This window comes from Somniosus microcephalus, chromosome 21, assembly GCF_052327205.1.
Source record: "Somniosus microcephalus isolate GS21.2 chromosome 21, FLI_Smic_1.0, whole genome shotgun sequence".
In the NCBI taxonomy this organism is placed as follows: Eukaryota; Metazoa; Chordata; class Chondrichthyes; order Squaliformes; family Somniosidae; genus Somniosus; species Somniosus microcephalus.
Window position 1 is genome coordinate 38,016,264 of NC_141007.1, and position 18,897 is coordinate 38,035,160.

The 18,897-nt window shown below is 46.8% G+C and overlaps 1 long non-coding RNA gene across 1 annotated transcript in view; it reads left to right on the forward strand.

The window, feature by feature from the left end:
* The window catches only part of LOC147102710 (uncharacterized), a 58,754-nt gene that overhangs the window by 35,856 nt on the left and 4,001 nt on the right, over positions 1–18,897 (forward strand). The window lies entirely within an intron of this gene.

Consider the following 18,897-nt stretch of genomic DNA (forward strand, 5'->3'; position numbering starts at 1 on the left):
TTCTCCGTGGTGCCGGGCTCATTTGCCGGGGGAATCCAGCGGCGATCTCACGGCTGCAGGCAGCTCCTCCTTAAGAGAAGGAGGAGGCCTGCAGTACCCCAGCCTGCCGCACCGCATCGGGTGCCGCAGCGGCAGCTGGACGCCTGAAATTGACTTTCATCGCCCCAAGCGAGGCGGCCACACCCTGCAATAGCGCCCGCCTCCGTCTTGGGCCGCCGCAACTGAATTTCAGGCGGGCGCTACGGGAATCCGGGCGAGCACTAAATTTCGGGCGCTAAAGACCTGGCGCGGTGATACCGAATTTTTAGCCCTCTGTCCCTTCCTGTCACACTCTGGTTATTATTTCCCCCATCTCTAGCCTGCTCTATTGCTTTCTCATTTCTTATTGACTTTTTATTTTCCCGCTCACCTGGCTCCTCCCCCCCACTATTTAGTTTAAAGCCCTCTCTACAGCCCTAGTTATTCGATTTGCCAGGACCCTAGCCCCAGAATGGTTCGAATGAAGCCCATCCAAATGGAACAGCTCCCTCTTATCCCAGTACTGGTACCAGTGCCCCACAAATGGAAACCCATTTCTCCCACACCAGTCTTTGAGCCACTCATTCAGTTCTCTGATCTTATTTACCCTATGCAAATTCTCTCGTGGCTCAGGTAGTAATCCAGAGCTTATTGCCTTTGTGGTTCTGCTTTTTAATTTAGCCCCTAGCTGCTCATACTCTCTCAGTAGCACCTCTTTCTTTGTCCTACCTATGTCATTGGTACCTACGTGGACCATGACAACTGGATCGTCCCCCTCCCACTCGAAGTTTCTCTCCAGCCCAGAGGAGATGTCTCACGCTCTCGGCTGCAGAGAACAGTATCTATCCCCCTCACTATACTGCCCCCAATCACTACAACATTTCTTTTTGCTCCCCAACTTGAATGGCTCCCTGTACCATGGTGCTGTGGTCAGTTTGCTCATCCTCCCTGCAGTCCCTGGCCTCGTCCACACAGGGAGCAAGAACCTCATACCTGTTGAACAAGGCCAAGGGCTGAGGCTCCTCCACCACTAACTCCTGGATCCCAATACCTGCCTTGCTTGTAGCCACACCCTCCTGTCCCTGACCATGGGTCAAATTGGAAGTAATTATTCTCGTGGGTGTGACTGCCTCCTGGAATGCTGGTGGTGGTAGAAATTGCAGAGAATGATCCGTTGAATGTGAAAGCTGGTGGCTGAAAGGTGAGGACAAGGGGAACCCTATTGTGGTTCTGGGAGGGAGGGGAAAGGGTGAGAGCAAAAGTGCGGGTTATAGAATGGACCCGGTCGAGGCCATGTCAACCGTGGTTTCCTGCCTTCCCCCCTATCACGGATCTTCCTTTTTGTTCTTTCCTCCCCTCCCCCTCCTTTGCACTTGCTTAAAACCTTGTTATATCTCTAACTTTTCCAGTTCTGATGAAAGGTCATCGCCCTGAAACGCTGGTGGAATTTTCAGGGGTGTCAGCAGGTGGGATCAGTGGCGGGTTGGGTGGGAAAGTGTTTTTTTTTGACAGTGGTTCGGGAACCTGCTGTCAACCTGCCAGAACCTGCTGAGCAGATCCGACAGGCAGCGACAGGCGACCCAATTAAACTCATTATAATATACTTAATAGACCCATAAAAGGCTTTTTTAACTTAATTTTTAACTTAAACTTCATGGCATGGGAACCACGCTGTTCAGGGACCATATCTGTCAACCTGAGGCGGGAGTTCACTTGCCATTCCTCCAGCTGATTATTTGACAGCTTCAAATGTACAGTAAAAGCTCCCACCTGACAGATCATCACTTTGCTCAACCACGAGCTGTTTCTCAGTCCATTTCCAGCCCAGATTCTGCAGGCTTTCCATTTTCCACTCTCCATCCACTCTCACCCCATTGGAAGAACTCTCTCACCATTGACAGAATGCTTCTGTCATCTCTACTTCTTCTGCCATCTAATCCATCAACATGGGTGCCCTTTATACTGTCTCACCTTGGTCCTCAGAATCTGACCACGATGAGCCCCAGCAGCACCAACAACAACATCAACCTTCTCCGCAAACATCTGATGCTGCACAGGACAGAGGGCATCAGCACCCGAGTACATTGCTGCCCGGGATGCCGGGGATGGCCTCACCATGGCCAGATTTACTTCACTTGATTCGCCAGGTTGGCACCATCCCACACCAACACCATAAAGCATCCCTATAATGTCCAAACCATTTCTTTCATACTCACCACCACTGCGGGTGTACCATTATGTCTCACCATCCACTGCAACTCACTAAGCCACTTCCAAAGTTGCACACAAATCTGTCAAAGAACATAAAGGGCTAGATTTTTGTGGAGCCATCAGGCGGGGTTTCAGGCATGTGGGGGGGGGGGAAATCCCAAATTTGGGGGTCCCGACACCATCCCACCCAAAACCCCACCCCACGTAAGTTTCAGGGGCGGCGGGTACCCGCCCCGCACTGGGACCCGCCGAAACCAGGCGGGAAGGGATTAGTGCCAATTAACTGCCTGTTAACAGGTAGTTAACAGGCAGTTTTTAGCCTAATCCCTATTTTGAGGGGTTTCGTGTGGGTTTCCCGACGGCTCCAAACCACGCCAGGTTAGAGCAGGCGGGCCGTCAGGTTGCAGGAGTTGGAGGGGTCGCGATGTTGGCGCTCAGGTGAGTGATGGGTGCATGAGTGCAAAGGTAAGTGTGTTTGGTGTGTCTAAAGTGTGTAAAGAACTTTTACTTACCTGTACTTACCTTCACAGCCTTTCTTCCTGTAGCCGTCGGGAGCACATCACTCAGCCGGAACTGAAAGCTGAATGGCTGCGATCTGTGAAAAGTGACAGCCTTCAGCTTTGAGTGCCGGTAAGAGTTCTAACTGAGTCTGTGCAGAATGACTCATGGTAGAACTCAGACTGTCAGTGTTTCACAGCTTCAAACAGCTGTGAAATACTAATATTTCATCTGTCAAGAACTCTTGACAGATGAAATTGCAGTCTGTAACATCACCTGTTGCCGGGTGGCCCTTAATTGGCCTACTGAGCCCGCTGGGCGGGCTCAACAAGGTCAATCAAGGGAAAATCACGCGGATTGGCCGGACGTTGAAGTAGGCAGGTCAAAAACCCGAAAGGGGAAGTCCTGCCTTCTTCTCGACAGGTTTGGGAAAATCTACCCCAAAGTGTTGAAAATAAAGGTTTCAATGTTTGACAGGACATTAACAGAAACTTTACATGAACATTGGATAAAAGACCCAAGTGGCTACCCTTGCGTGTTGTTAGTTTGTATGATTGCACTAGGATGAGGGTGAGTGCGAGGGGTAGCTAGTGAGATGGGGATGTGATAATGTAGATAGATAGAGAGGGATGGGTAGAGGTGCAAGGTAAGTTGGTGTGAGTAAGGATGTGCAAGAGTAGGGAAGGCAGAGTGATAATAATAATAATCAACTTTATTGTCATTGTTACTGCACAAGTGCAGTACAACGAAATGTAGGCTTGCGGCTCCCGAGAGTGTACATTTAGATTAAGACATTTAAACATTCAACGTACATTTGGCTTGTAATACATTAACATAAACATAACCATAATAAAGTGCATTGGCAGATGTGCAGGCTTTAGAGTTTATTTGTGGAGTTCAGTAGGATGACAGCCCTGGGAAAGAAGCTGTTCCTAAATCTGGTCGTACGGGTACGAATGCATCTGTAGCGTCTCCCAGATGGCAGGAGGGCGAACAGACTGTGGCTGGGGTGGGTAGGGTCTTTGATGATGGTCCGTGACCTCCATAAACAGCGTTTCTGGTATATGTGCTCTATGGTCGGTAGCCGGGTGCCGGTAATGCGTTGGGCAGTTTTGACTACCCGCTGCAGGGCTTTCCGGTCATAGTAGCTACAGCTGCCATACCATACTGTGATACAGTTCGTCAGGATGCTCTCTATTGTGCAGCGGTAAAAGTTAGAGAGAATCAGGGATGACAGGTTACATCCCTTCAGCCTCCTTAGGAAATATAGGCGCTGCTGGGCCTTCTTCACCAGAGAGGAGGTATTGAGGGACCAGGAGAGCTCTTCCGTGATGTGGACGCCGAGGAACTTAAAGCTGTCCACCCTTTCCACCACAGCCCCATTGATGTAGATGGGGGTGTGACTTCCGCCTTTAGACTTCCTGAAGTCCACAATGATTTCTTTGGTTTTCTTGATGTTAAGGGCCAGGTTGTTATCGGCGCACCACTTCACGAGATGCTGGACCTCCTCCCTGTAGGCTGACTCATCGTTGTTGGTGATCTGGCCTACTACCGTGGTATCATCCGCAAACTTGATGATGGTGTTGGAACCATGAACAGCCACACAGTCGTGAGTGAAGAGGGAGTAGAGGAGGGGGCTCAGCACACATCCTTGTGGGGCCCCCGTGTTCAGGGTCAGGGGGGGGCAGGTGTGGTTGTAGTGTATGTACCCGTCTACCTTTAAGAGAACTATTGTATGTAACTGTTCACCTTTAAGAGAACTACTTTAGGTGTGGCACTACTTGTTTGGCTTCTGTATACTGTAATACCGACGGTGACCACACCGGTATATAAGTGTTGTGGCATGATTCCTTGGGCAGATTCGCCCTGACCTTCGAATAGTAAAGACCTGTTTGTTTGTTATTCCGGAAGTCTGTGTCGTTATTAACTGTACAACCCATAGACTTTACAGTGGCGACGAGTCCGATCGTACCCTGCGGCAAGACTACCAAAGCAACTAAAGAGCGTCGAAGAGAGGCAACCGCCCCCGTCGTTCTGCTGGAAGAAAACACGAGGCTGCAGCAATAGAAAGGTGGAAGACTTAGCAACAAAAGCTTCCAGCAGCAACAGGCACTTCACCCTTCTACCACGGTGCGGAGTGAGCCGATCAGCAGGAAACAAGGCGGCCGCGGAGACTGTGAGTAGGGGAAAGTGTAAAGAATATCCGGAGGATAAGGGCTGTGCACTCGACCACGGTCGAGGGGGAGCGGAGCCGGTCAGAAAGTCGGGTCCAACGGCGTCGTGAGACAGCCGGACCGCGATCGGCGGGAAAAAGCCGGGCAGCGACCGAAGCCACGAAGCACTGAGACCGGGAGCTGGCGCGGGAAGAGAGAAACTCAGCCGCAGCCGGGGAGGGAAGCACCGGACTGCGTGAGGGCTGGGAGGCGAACGGGAACAGAGCATGTGGGAGAGGCAGAGCCGACCAAAGGAGGCTGCGCGAGAGCCAGTCCAGCGGCTGAACTGTCCTCCACCAACGGGGTACCCAGTGCCGGTAGAACCGAACGTGCGGGAGAGAGAAAGACAGAGCTGAGTAAGGGGAGCTGTGCGAGAGCCAGCCCAGCGGCTGAACCTGTCCGTTGTGGGGAAAGCGTACCCCTTCCACCAGGGAAGAAACGCGGGAAGCCGCCGTTAGGCGGTGAAGACGACAGAAGCGGGAAACCGCCATTGAAGTGGGCGGGGAGAGAAGGAAAGAGCGGGAAACCGCCATTTTCGCGGGAAAAGCCGCCATCTTAGGGGAAAAAAAACAAAAAAAATAAAAATTGTGTTGTACCCAAGGAAAGGAAGATGCCTAAGCGGGGGGACATCAACGATTTTAATTCTGAGATAGAAGACTGGGCCACGTACGTGGAATGTATTGAGATACATTGTAAGGCTAACAAAATAGCTAAGGATGAAAAAGCTTTAACCTTACTTAACATGATGGGTGCGAAAACATTCGGGTTGTTGAAGCATCTTCTCTCACCAGCTAAACCGGCGGATCAGACTTTCGATGATATTGTAGCAGTGCTGAAGGATCACTTGAACCCCACACCGTTGATATTGGCTGAACGATCCAAATTCTATGCAAGAACACAGAAGAAAGACGAAAGCAACACGGAATACTTGGTCGAACTGCGTAGGCTAGCGGAACACTGCCAGTTCGGAGGGAATCTGACAGAGGCACTGCGAGACAAGTTCGTATGTGGATTGTCCAAAGAAGGGACGCAAAAGCGACTACTGGAAGAGAACGACCTCACACTAGACAGGGCTGTCCTTATAGTTGCATCGCACGAAGCCGCAGCGAAAGGAACGGCGGAAATGCAGCTAAAGGCGGCGGCACTCGGGGTGGACCAAATTACCTCGAGGACAACAAAATGCTATCGTTGTGGGAAGACGACACACGACCAGAATCAATGCTGGTTTAAGAACCAAGAATGTAGGGAATGTGGCAAACTGGGTCACATCGCTAAGGTATGCCGGTCAGGGAAGAAGACCAACAACCAAAGGAAGCCACCACAAGAAAAGTACAACAAGGTACACAAGGTGGCTGAGAAGAGTTCAGATGAACAGAATTCAGACTCAGGCCCAAACAGCCAGGAGCTGGGTAGTCTGAGAATTCACAATGTGAGTAAGGAAGCTGACCTACAAACTATCTGGGTCATACTAAAAATAGCTGGAGCCCAAGTAAGAATGGAGTTGGACACTGGATCAGCTCTATCAGTCATAAATCGAAGGGACTACCACCGGCTATTCTCTCACATACCCTTAAGAAATACCAAGTTCGTATTGCAGACATACACGGGGCATAAGGTATACCCCATGGGGAAGATAAGAGTCAAGGTGAGAGATAGGGGTAAAGAACACCCAAGAATGAACTTGTACGTATTATCTGAGGGAGGACCACCACTTCTAGGACGAGAGTGGATCAAGAAAATAGACATGGAATGGCACTATCTAAAAGCCATAATGAGTGAGGACTCAGTGCAAGCTATCAGCTCAGATTCTGAAACGGATGACGATAAGACCAACTCAAATATGGAAGACAAGGCTAAAATGAACTTGCCGACTATGGTGGAGAAAACGAAGACATGCATAAAGGCTTATGCTACCGAGAAGAATAAAGCTTCAGAGCAGAACTCCAGTTTGACAGAGAATTCTGAGCCTGTTCAAGTTAAGGACTTATCCACGACGGAAGAACACCGAACTCGGACTCAAACTTATTTCAAAGTACGACAACAATTAGAACAGTTGAGTTACCGTCTCGTACAAGAGATGAAAACAATGGAAAAGTTCTGGGACACCGAATGGGAGAACCTGGAAAGACAGCAGAGGCAGCTAGCTCAAGCAAAGAGCGACCATAGAGCCATCGTGACCAAGTACCGATCACATCTCTCTTATGATGTTCAGGAGTTAGAATATTTGCATGATCTAGAGATACAGCATAAAGGCAAACCACGCTACACTGAGGATTTTGTTCTGCAATTGGAGACGGAGCTAGTGCAGGCAAGGTTAAGAGAAGCTGAATCGCAGTGTGCACTTAAAGATATGCAGAAAAAAATCTTGGACATGGAAAAGAGAAACGCTTCTTTACCTGATGTGAATAATGTGGCCATGTTGCAAGAGGAGCTTATAGGGGCGAAACTGAAAGAAGCTAAGCAAAGGATGTTGGAACTTGAAACACAGAACCAAATCAGCAGTAACCAGCTATGTCGAGCAGAGAAGGAGTGCTATGGTCTACATGAGAAGGTGCAATATCTCTCAGCCCAGAATAAGGGACTACTCACTCAGTTAAATGAAAGTAAACGGCAAATGGCTGAGATAGACTGCAAGAATAAAGAAGATTTGATGGCAGTGAGACTTCAAGAGGCAGATAGCATAGCAGCCTTGGCTGAACTCCAACAGGAAATTGCGAAAGAAGCAAATGAAGAGGAATCTTCAGGAAGCCAGGATGTTATTCCAGTTCTTCTCTACGACTCCTTACAAGCAGAGTGTGAGAAGTTGAAAGAACAGTATGAACAGGCCCAGGCTACAATTCTGGAGGGGGTTAACTCGGCAACCTCCGAAAAGCTAGTTTCAGTAGAAGCATATGAACAACTAAAGGTTGAACATGAGCAAGAAGTCCAAAGGCTGCAGGAAATTCTTGATGAGCTCAAGGCCAAGACAGACTCATCGGTAGAAGTTCCATCCATAGATGAGAAATTAGAGGTGAAAGACATGGCAGAACATGAAAGACAAGATGTCCAAGAACTCATAAAAATATTGAAGGAAACCCAAGACAAATATGAGGCGGCAATGACCGAGGTTCAACAACTTGAAGAACAGATTCAACTGGGAATCCTTTCAGTGGAAGAAAAGGAAACTGTAAGAAACACAGAGACTGTAAGAATGGTCCCTGAACATGAGCTAGAGAGCATCAGGGCGCTACTTTTCCGAGCGCTGAAAGCCAAAGTACAAGAGGAACAGAAGGTGGAAGCATTGGAGGAAAAGGTGGATGAAATGGAGAAGACTCTGATCCACAGTGTTCCCGTGGAAGAGTTAACGGTCAGCCAACTCCTTCATATGCTGAGGGAAAAGACTCTGCAATGGGAACAATCTGAACACGAGCTTCAATCTTCAACGGGAAGGAGTTCGGAGCTCTCAAAAGTTTGGGAAATAGCTGACGTTGCAAAACAGACTTTACTGGGATGCCAAAAGTACGCTGAATCACGTCTATGTGAACAACAGAATGTTGAAACAGCTGCTCCAGTAGAAGGATTGAATAGCCCGATCAATCAATCCCCGAGGGAAGGGGAAGTGTTGAAATCACAAATGAGGTCATTAGTGAAGGATTTGCAGGAAACCCAGGAAGAGCGGGATGAAGATGAATGCATGAAGAAGTCTTTTCAAGAAAGATGTCTAGGGAAGGAACCACAGTCAGCTAACGTCCAGATGGGTAAGGAGGAAGTAGAAGGCCCTCTCGCTGGCCTAACTCAGGACGAACCCGAATATTACCATGACCTGTTGAGTGACACTGAATATTACGAGGATGTGGTCTGCCCAGTTTGTGATGAAAACTCCCAAAGTGCCAAAATCAGGATGAAGCACTTAAAGTTGAAGGAACATAGAGAGTTGGTGGCGCTACTGCTGGCAGCTGATAAGGGAGCCCCGAGAGTCTCCAAAAAGCAGAAAAGAAAAAGAAGAAGCAGAAGATGATAACTATCGCAAATATTATCACTTCTACCAGATCATGCGTGGACCCTACGAAAGGAGTTAAATCAGTTGGGAAGTAGGAAAATATCAAGGCAACCCAGTTGTTGTAAAAGTCAGCACTGCTGGTTCAGCAGGACGAAAGTTCAAGCTGTTACGTCAAGAAAAGGATATGGAGGAGTCACGCTAGCAATGTAAACCATCTACACCAAAGAGATGTCGTTCGGACCAAGTCAAGATCAGAGACTGAATCTGTGAACTGTTTCCCACCGAGACTCTGTCTGTAAATTGTTTTATATGAAGTTGAAGATATGTTATGTTTAATGGGGACTCTGTATGTAATAAGCTAAAAAGGGAGGATTGTAGTGTATGTACCCGTCTACCTTTAAGAGAACTATTGTATGTAACCGTTCACCTTTAAGAGAACTACTTTAGGTGTGGCACTACTTGTTTGGCTTCTGTATACTGTAATACCGACGGTGACCACACCGGTATATAAGCGTTGTGGCATGATTCCTTGGGCAGATTCGCCCTGACCTTCGAATAGTAAAGACCTGTTTGTTTGTTATTCCGGAAGTCTGTGTCGTTATTAACTGTACAACCCACAGACTTTACAGTGGTTACCTAATTTGATGAGAGGCACAGGAGGATGAAGGTGAGTGTGGCTTTGTACTAATGTTTCATGATCTAATGAGGTCATTGAAAGGTTTGCACCACTGTAGCCAGATCCTCCTGATGACATCCCTACTTGTGACCTCCTCTGCAATGTGCAACCAGGCAGTGTTAGTCTCCTGGGAAGGTCTCTTCTGCCCATGGGAAGGGAAGAGGACCTCCCTGCATGCCATGGCTCCCTCCATATGCATGTGGAGTCATGCAAGAGCCTGGGTGCAACCCAGCACCTCTGTGCAGTGACTGTCAGTGTTCTGCAGCACTTCAATGCTGTAGAATACTGACAGCACAGATGTCAAAGGTTAGGTGGCCATGGTCCCTTTAAGGAAACTGGCTGATGACGATGTCACCAGACCCGTTTCCTCTAATTGGACTGGGAAATGTGCTGGGTGGGCTTAACAAGCCCAATTAATGGAAATTAATTTTAGGCAACGGAATGGAGCGAGCAGTGGGTCCGCAATCCGCCACCGACATCACCCGCTCTGACCCGCCGAGGTGAGCAAAACCCCAGCCGTTAACTCTGTTTCTCTCTCCACCGATGCTGCCTAACCTGCTGAGTATTTCCAGAATTTACTGTTTTTATTGCAGAACTCTCCTCTTAAATTCAGATTTGCAAAGGCACAGGGCTCTGTTGTTTCTATCCTCAGTGTAACCTGGGAGCAAGAGCAATGATCAGTATAACTCTACTGACATTGGACTCTACTGACATTGATCTGAGGCTGGCAGCTACAGTGTAACTCCTACCTTTACTGTATGCTCAGCTGGGTGCCTTTGCAAATCTGAATGTGAATTCCTCTCAGTCCCATTGTCACATTGATAAAAGGTTGGTGGTTATTTTGGATTTGCACTCTCCCAATTGTGAGGGGGAGTAACCAAACATTATTACTTTGTCCTCTACATTATTATTATATTTTACCTACAAGCTAAAGTATAGTAATGGTGTATACTGGAGAAAACTACTGTACCTCTTTTGGATTGTCCAAGCATGTCTTTGGAAGAGTTTTGAACATGCAGGAGATATGATCTGCATCCCTACCAATGTTGTCAGGCTCAAATTCTAGGTGACTCTCAATTTCTCTGAATGGAGAGAAATAAATGTTAAAGGTAACAGCAGCAGTCTACTGACACGAATCTGAGGCTAGCAACTCCAGTGTAACTCTAGCCTTTATGTATGTTCAGCTGGCCGCAGGTTGTACAATGGTTTGTTTCCGGCGCTGGATTGGAAAATCTCATATTGCTTTATGAGGAGGGCGGATGGAGACTTCCTCAGTTATTTAAACAGTTTTTTTTACATGAATACCCACCTCTGTGGACTTAATGCCTGGTGTTGGTTTTGTATTCATTTGAGGGTTTGCATAACCACTCTGCTTTGTTCTGTAGCTGTAGACAACTTCGGTGTTTCTTTCCAATTACATTTATTCTGGATTTTTCAAGGGGCACTGTCACAAAAAATGGTAAATGCATTTAAGAGTGTATATATGTAACTAGATTAAGAGAAAGAATATTTTTCTTCTTGCACACGCAGATACTAATCTAACTTCAGTACCAAGCCCCTTTCTTCCCATGCCTTGCTCAATCTTTCCAACCTAAATGGGGAGTTATCCAATTCCTAAGGTATTCCACTCGGCAGACTCGCTGGCATTTTATTCCATATATTTGTAATTCTTAGAAGTTAAGCCTTAAGTAAAATCTACCTTGTGATTTCCTAATCTTATAATCACATTCTCTGGTTCTCTGCTCCTCAGATTCTCTGGTTCTCTGGCTTTGCACAAAGAACTTTTCAGCTTCCACCTTATTAATTTCCTTCATAATTTGAAACCATTGAATCGGGCCCTCAATCTTCTTTTATGTAATGAGAACAAATTGAATTTTCTAAGCTTCTATTCACAGCTCCATGACCTAAGCTCTGGAACCACGGTAGTTGTCTTTTGTCCCTTTTCCAATGACCCCATACACTAAAGGGGAAAGTTTTGGCGTGGATAGGGAACTGGCTGTCAGATAGAAAACAGAGAGTTGGAATAAACGGCTCATTTTCTGAATGGCAGGCAGTAACAAGTGGGGTACCACAGGGATCTGTCCTGGGCCCCCAGCTGTTCACAATTTACATTAATGACCTGGATCAGGGAGTCGGATGCAGCATTTCCAAATTTGCAGACGACACTAAACTAGGAGGGGGGGTGGGCTCAGAGGAAGAGACCAGGAAGCTCCAGAGCGATTTGGACAGACTGGGCGATTGGGCGGATAAATGGCAGATGCACTATAATGTGGACAAGTGCGAAGTTATCCACCTTGGGTGCAGGAACGGGAGGGCAAATTATTATTTAAATGGCAATAGATTGGGAGAGGGGGAAGTACAGAGAGACCTGGGTGTTCTTGTACACCAGTCACTGAAGGCGAGCATGCAGGTGCAACAGGCGGTCAAGAAGGCAAACGGTATGCTGGCCTTCATAGCAAAAGGGTTAGAATACAGGAACAGGGATACCTTGCTGCAGCTGTACAGGGCACTGGTGAGACCACACCTCGAGTACTGTGTACAGTTTTGGTCGCCTCATCTGAGGAAGGATGTTCTTGCCATGGAGGGGGTGCAGCGGCGATTCACCAGGCTGATACCAGGAATGGCGGGAATGACCTATGAGGAGAGACTATGTAGTTTAGGGATGTACACACTGGAGTTTAGAAGATTGAGAGGGGACCTCATAGAAGTGTATAAAATTCTGACAGGTCTAGACAGACTGGATGCAGAAGGAATGTTTCCCTTGGCGGGTGAGAACAGAACTAGAGGACATAATTTAAGGATAAGGGCTAAACCATTTAGGACAGAGATGAGGGGGAATTTCTTCACTCAGAGAGTGGTGAACCTGTGGAACTCATTGCCACAGAGGGCAGTGTACGCCAGCTCATTAAATATATTTAAGAGGGAATTAGATATATTTCTACGGGCAAAAGGGGTTAAGGGTTACGGAGAGAAGGCGGGGACGGGATACTGAATTAAAGGATCAGCCATGATCTCATTAAATGGCGGAGCAGGCACGAAGGGCCGAATGGCCTACTCCTGCTCCTATCTTCTATGTATCTATGTACTATGTACAGTAGCCAGAGCTGGTTGCAAGACTCTAAATGCAATCTCACTAATACTCTGTAGATTATCAATATACTTCCTTGGATATCATCAGTACATACCCGGGAATTAGCTTTCTTCAGGACTGGATAAAGATGTGCTGAATGTATAAATTAAAACAGACCCCTATCAGGGCATTGAGGGCTAGAATCCAATCTAGGAGTTCAGATGAAGTTTATAATCCTCTGATGTGTGTCGGTTGTGCTTAACAGCATCATTTGAACCTGCTAATTGGATTACGGCCTTGGAACACTCACCCAGTTATCTGTCATTCCCTTTATTTTTTATGGTAGCAAGCTCATGTTTTAAACAATGTCAAAAGGCACATTAATATTTAAGGGATCCTGTGCAAATGACGAATGAATGGAGACCCGCAAGCTCCCTGCGCCATTCTTCTCTGCCCCAGCGAAAGAAGATATTCCATTCCTGCAAATTTGGCAAAATGCTTTTAATTTCAAATGGAAGCCCAATGGCAGCTAGGAAGACACAAGAAAAATGTTACCATCAGAACTCAAAAGTCAAACAATTTATGTTCGCAGTGCAGCCATCAGCAGAAGAACCATGTGTTTGCCATCAGCTACACTCCCTTAATGTCAAAGTGACTAATACTATCAATGGAATTCCTGTAATATGGCTGTTTTAAGTTCGGTCGTTTACTTCACATAGTAGATTATGGAAATACTACCAAATTAATTAAACGCAGCATGGCACCTTAAAGGTAATCATTTGCGTGAAGCATTGAAATTAATCTTGTGTCTCAGCATCAGTCCTTCATTTTATATTAGCAAAGTCTGACATGCTCACCCTCCTGCCCTGCTTCATAAATCAATGGCTCTTCCCTCCTCCTCCTCCCTATGAACATCCTGATTAGAGCTATTAAAACAGGATGCGATACAAAACCTTTGCCTAATACATGATGATGAGCATTGTGTTCAAGACCACTCTTAAAGAAGCAAAAGCGTTTCACTGTATTACTGGGGCTAACAAGTGAATGGTTTGTGTCAACTCTGTAACTAAATTACAGATAGAGAATATTTTTCTTCTTGCACATGCAGATACTACTCTAACTTCAGTGCCAAGCCCATTTTTTCCCATGCCTTGCTGAATCTTCTCGACCTATATATAATTAGTACGGCTGACTAATTTAGTATTTACTGGGGTTTACACAGAAGGATTCCATGGCTCTAAACATTCACCTAATAGTAATTAAATATCCCAATGAAAAATCATCTGTGAAAAAACAAGGAGTCGGCTTTGATATCAAAAATATTAACTGAACTTTTCAAGAAATACTCCAAGTACAATGCTGTATTCTGTTTTATTTTATCCACTATCCTCTCCCCTGCAATCTTCCGTGTTAATTATAAAATGTGCTTTGCTCACCCATTCCACTGGTGCAATTTGAAATGTTTCACAAGGCCACGTGTGCCCAATCTCCAGGTATCTTACCTAAGGGCAGCACAAGTAAAGGCTTGGGAGTCTGTTGCTTTTCCACTCTCTCAATCAGGATATGATAGGTGGTGCAAAGGAATTGGTGGCTGGGGGTTGGCGGGGGGGGGGAAAGCATCCATTTTTCTTTCTCCGACACTGTTTTTGACATCTGGGAGCACTCGGGACTTGAAGTCACACACTGGGCATTGAACCTTCCTGCTGCAGACATTTCTGTGCAATGTTACCTACCTGGTAAATCTCCCATCACCTGAGCTAATTTTCATAATCCAAAATATTAACAGATTACAAAATGTTGCTTTTTGAATCTGAATGTCAGTTTTAGAGGAACATAATTTCCACTGCACTCTGTCATTAGGGTGAGATCTTTAGTGTAGCAGGGGACTGAAGGAAATGTGTGGTAGGGGACTGAAGGAAATGTGTAATGTTTCATCATTTAAACATTGGCCCAGAAATTGCTGGAGCGGGCCAACCCGCGGTGAGCGCCCATGAATTGGATTTTTATCCTCACCTTTTGAGTCGTATAATTTTTGTGCTGCCAATTGCTGGAAATGCGAATTGATAATGGTGTGGCGAGGCCTACGGTAGATCTGAGACCGACGGGGGATCTGAGGCCGACGGGGGATCTGAGGCCGACGGGGGATCTGAGACCGACGGGGGATCTGAGACCGACGGGGGATCTGAGGCCAACGGGAGATCTGAGGCCAACGGGGGATCTGAGACCAATGGATGAGACCAACGGGGGATCTGAGGCCAACGGGGGATCTGAGGCCAACGGGGGATCTGAGACCAATGGATGAGACCAACGGGGGATCTGAGACCGACGGGGGATCTGAGACCAATGGATGAGACCAACGGGGGATCTGAGACCAACGGGGGATCTGAGGCCAACGGGGGATCTGAGACCAATGGATGAGACCAACGGGGGATCTGAGGCCAACAGGGGATCTGAGACCAACGGGAGATCTGAGACCGACGGGGGATCTGAGGCCGACGGGGGATCTGAGGCCGACGGGGGATCTGAGACCGACGGGGGATCTGAGGCCGACGGGGGATCTGAGGCCGACGGGGGATCTGAGGCCAACGGGGGATCTGAGGCCAACGGGGGTTCTGAGACCAACGGGAGATCTGAGGCCAACGGGGGATCTGAGACCAACGGGGGATCTGAGGGATCTGAGACCAACGGGGGATCTGAGGCCGATGGGGGATCTGAGGCCAACGGGAGATCTGAGGTCTCCTGAACGTCGGGTCCAATGGTTTATCTCCATAACCAATGAAATTTAAGGGAATAGAAAGACACAGTGGGAACGATGGAGAAGGAAATAGGGTGAATTAGAGTCAAATTAGATATGGAAAGAGAAATAAAGTAAGGGAAAGAAAGATTGGATTATGAGAGAGAGAAAGAAAAGGGACAGAAAGGAAAAGTAAAACAAAGAAAACATTTTAATTTTGAAGAACCTGTAGGAACAATTTACTACTTGCAGGAATGAGCCTCCACAGTTTCAGTTGTTCCCTTTCTGGGCCTCCAAGATTGACTGTCCTGTCAGGACCATAAATCACATCATTAACAAGGTCCTGTTGACATGAAATACCAGCTCTAAATGACTGCGGCAAGATTCATTCGTATTTACGGCACAAATCTGGCAATTTCTTGAAATTCATGGGGAGGTTGACGCCGAGATCTCATTTTCACAAGGCACATGGTGGAGTAAATTGTCCAGCAGTTTGTGGTGATTCACAACTCACGGCATCTCCCTCCCTCGTCACAAATCGCGGTTTGTTAGGCGCTCATAATGGCGGTCGACGTGAGCTGGCCATTATTTTTCCAGCAATTTCTGGGCCATCGTTTCCAGCTCAAAGGATCTTCTCCACAGCTGACGCCAGGCTTTACAACAAAAAATTAGATTAATCAAAACAGGAAAAAGTTACTGATTAACGCAGCTCGTCTAAATGTTATCATCCTTACATACTGCTGCAACATGAACTATAATTCCCAATTGAATTAAATCATGACTCATGCCTTAGATGCTGTGCAGCACAATGTAATGTTATTGTTTTAATTATGTTTGGTTCCCAAATAATGAGCAGACAGTATCTGGTGCTGTGCTTTCAAAAGAGCTAAGCTGGGGAAGTTGCTATTTTCACAGAAGTATCTCTGGATGTTGATCTCTAGGTCTTCCCTCGAGTGCATCAGGGGCTCAAGATATCTTTTCATACAACTTTTAGACTTGATGCAACATTTCTGCAAAAGTTCCCCATCACAAAACGTATATGGTACCTTTTCCATTGAGATTGGAGCCCGCACTGCCAGGCAGGTGTGCAGGTGGCAGGTGGGCAGGCATGAAGAGTGGAACAAGAGCTCTTTACGGGACACAATAAGGATTCTATAAGGTGGTGGGACATATTGAGAGAGTGGTTAGCAAAGCATATGGGATCTTGGGCTTCATAAATAGAGGTATTGAGTACAAAAGTAGAGAAGTTATGCTTAACCTTTATAAAGCGCTGGTTAGGCCACAACTGGAGTATTGCGTCCAGTTCTGGTCACCACACTTTAGGAAGGATGTGAAGGCACTTGCGAGGGTGCAGAGGAGGTTTACCAGAATGGTTCCAGGGATGGGGGATCTTGGCTACAAGGACAGGTTGGAGAAGCTGGATTTGTTTTCATTAGAGCAAAGGAGGTTGAGGGGTGATTTGATAGAGGTTTACAAGATTATGACGGGTTTGGATAGGCTAGACGGGGAAAGGCTGTTCCCACTAGTTGCTGGTACAAGGACGAGGGGACACAGATTTAAGGTTTTGGGCAAGAGATACAGGAGGGATGTGAGGAAAAACATTTTTACGCAGCGAGTGGTGAGGACCTGGAACTCGCTGCCGACAGAAGTGCTGGAAGCGGAGACACTCAATGTTTTCAAGGGGAGACTGGATAGGCACTTGAGGGTAATAAACTTGCAGGGCTACGGGGATAGAGCGGGGGAATGAGACTGACTGGATTGCTCCACAGAGAGCCGGCATGGACTCGATGGGCCGAATGGCCTCCTTCTGTGCCGTTATGACTAGGGGAAAATTTTGCTAGCCCTGGGGAGGCTGATATGGAGGCGGGACTGCCGGGAAAATGGCTGAACCCGCTCCCAACCCGCCTCCGTGCCATCTCCCCGGGAGGTGGATCCCCGAGTCACGCAGGGACCCGTCTCCTCGAGGTGGGAAAGGGATTACAACCATTTAACTGCCTGTTAACAGGTAGTTAACAGGCAGTTAAGAGGATTATCCCCATTTTACCCCTGCAAGTGCGGGCTTCCTGACGGCTGCGAACCTTGCCTGGGTCAGCGAGGCGAGCAGTGGATCTGCGGGGGTGAGAGGGATCAAAAGGTCCGCTGTAGAGGTGAGTGATGGTGCAAGTGTGTAGAGGTAAGTATGAGAGGTGAGTGTAAAGTGTTAGAAAAAGTTTCCTTACCTTTGCTTCTTCCTGCAGGCTTCAACCCTTGGGGACCCGGAGGAGCCTCACCTCAACAGCAGAGTTGACAGAATGGCTGCTGCATTCTCAGATGCAGCAGCCATCTGATTTCTGCTGAGGAAAGAGGTTTGGTGAGTCTTCAGTACAAGGGCTCACCTTAGAACAGGGATTGTCAGTGTTTGACAGCTTCTCTAAGCTGTCAAACGCTGACAAATCATCTGTCAAAATTTTTTGACAGATGAAACGTCATACGCTGACGTCCTCTGTCACCAGCTTTCCCTTAATTGGCCAGCTAAGCCCGCAGGGCGGGCTTAACAAGGTCAATCAAGGGAAAGTAGCGTGGGTTGGCCGGACGTTGTTGGGGGCGGGACTGAAACCTGAAAACCAGCAGTTCCGCCCCCAACACGCCCCCATTGACAAAATCCAGCCCATACTCTAATGCAGACTGGCACAATCTTTGCCCTATAAAATCTAATTTCAGTCACGCACTGTCAGGGCTGCAGTTGTGCCCATTGACTCAGCTGGTGCAATTTGGAACGGCTCAATTTTCGCTCATATTGAAGATAGATTGTTGAGCATTCTTGAATATTTTCTTTTATTAAAGCTTGGGTTCAAACTAAGACAGAGACCAGGATATGGGTCGAAGAAAATGTTTGGGTTGCACTGGGATTTCAAGGACAGCTAAGAGCTCCATCAGTACAGAGCAGCAGCAGTTTAATTTTGAGTTCTAAATTTCCAAATTTTACCAATCATTGAAATTAAACTAAAAATGTCTTGTTTTCGTTCACAACATTAAAGAAGAACACATTTTGTAACCCACACATGGAGGAATTGCAGGGAAGATGATGCTGAATAGAATAAAACACAATACATCATTTTATGTGAAGCATTCCTTGAAAAGTTCAATCACTGCCTTTGATTTCGAAGCTTTTTCATTTGGCTGGCAGTGCCAATTTTAAATTCAATAGGGTTTTATTAAAATTTGAGTGGGCGCAGGCTTCTAATATTCTGTTCAAAATAACTGCAAGCTACTTTCTTCAATGAATGAAATTAAATACCATCAAATATATAACCAAATACATATGAAGCCTATAAGGAGATTGAAAATAGTTCTTTGAAGAATGAAGGGTATGACACTTGATTTAATTCCAAGGACATATGATTTCAAAGGAGCTTCTTCTGATAAGGGCAACCCATGAGTTATGAGTGTTTAACAAGGAATATATTGCACTGACAACTATTAATGGCTCCCATTTATTTCCAGGTCTTCATAAATATA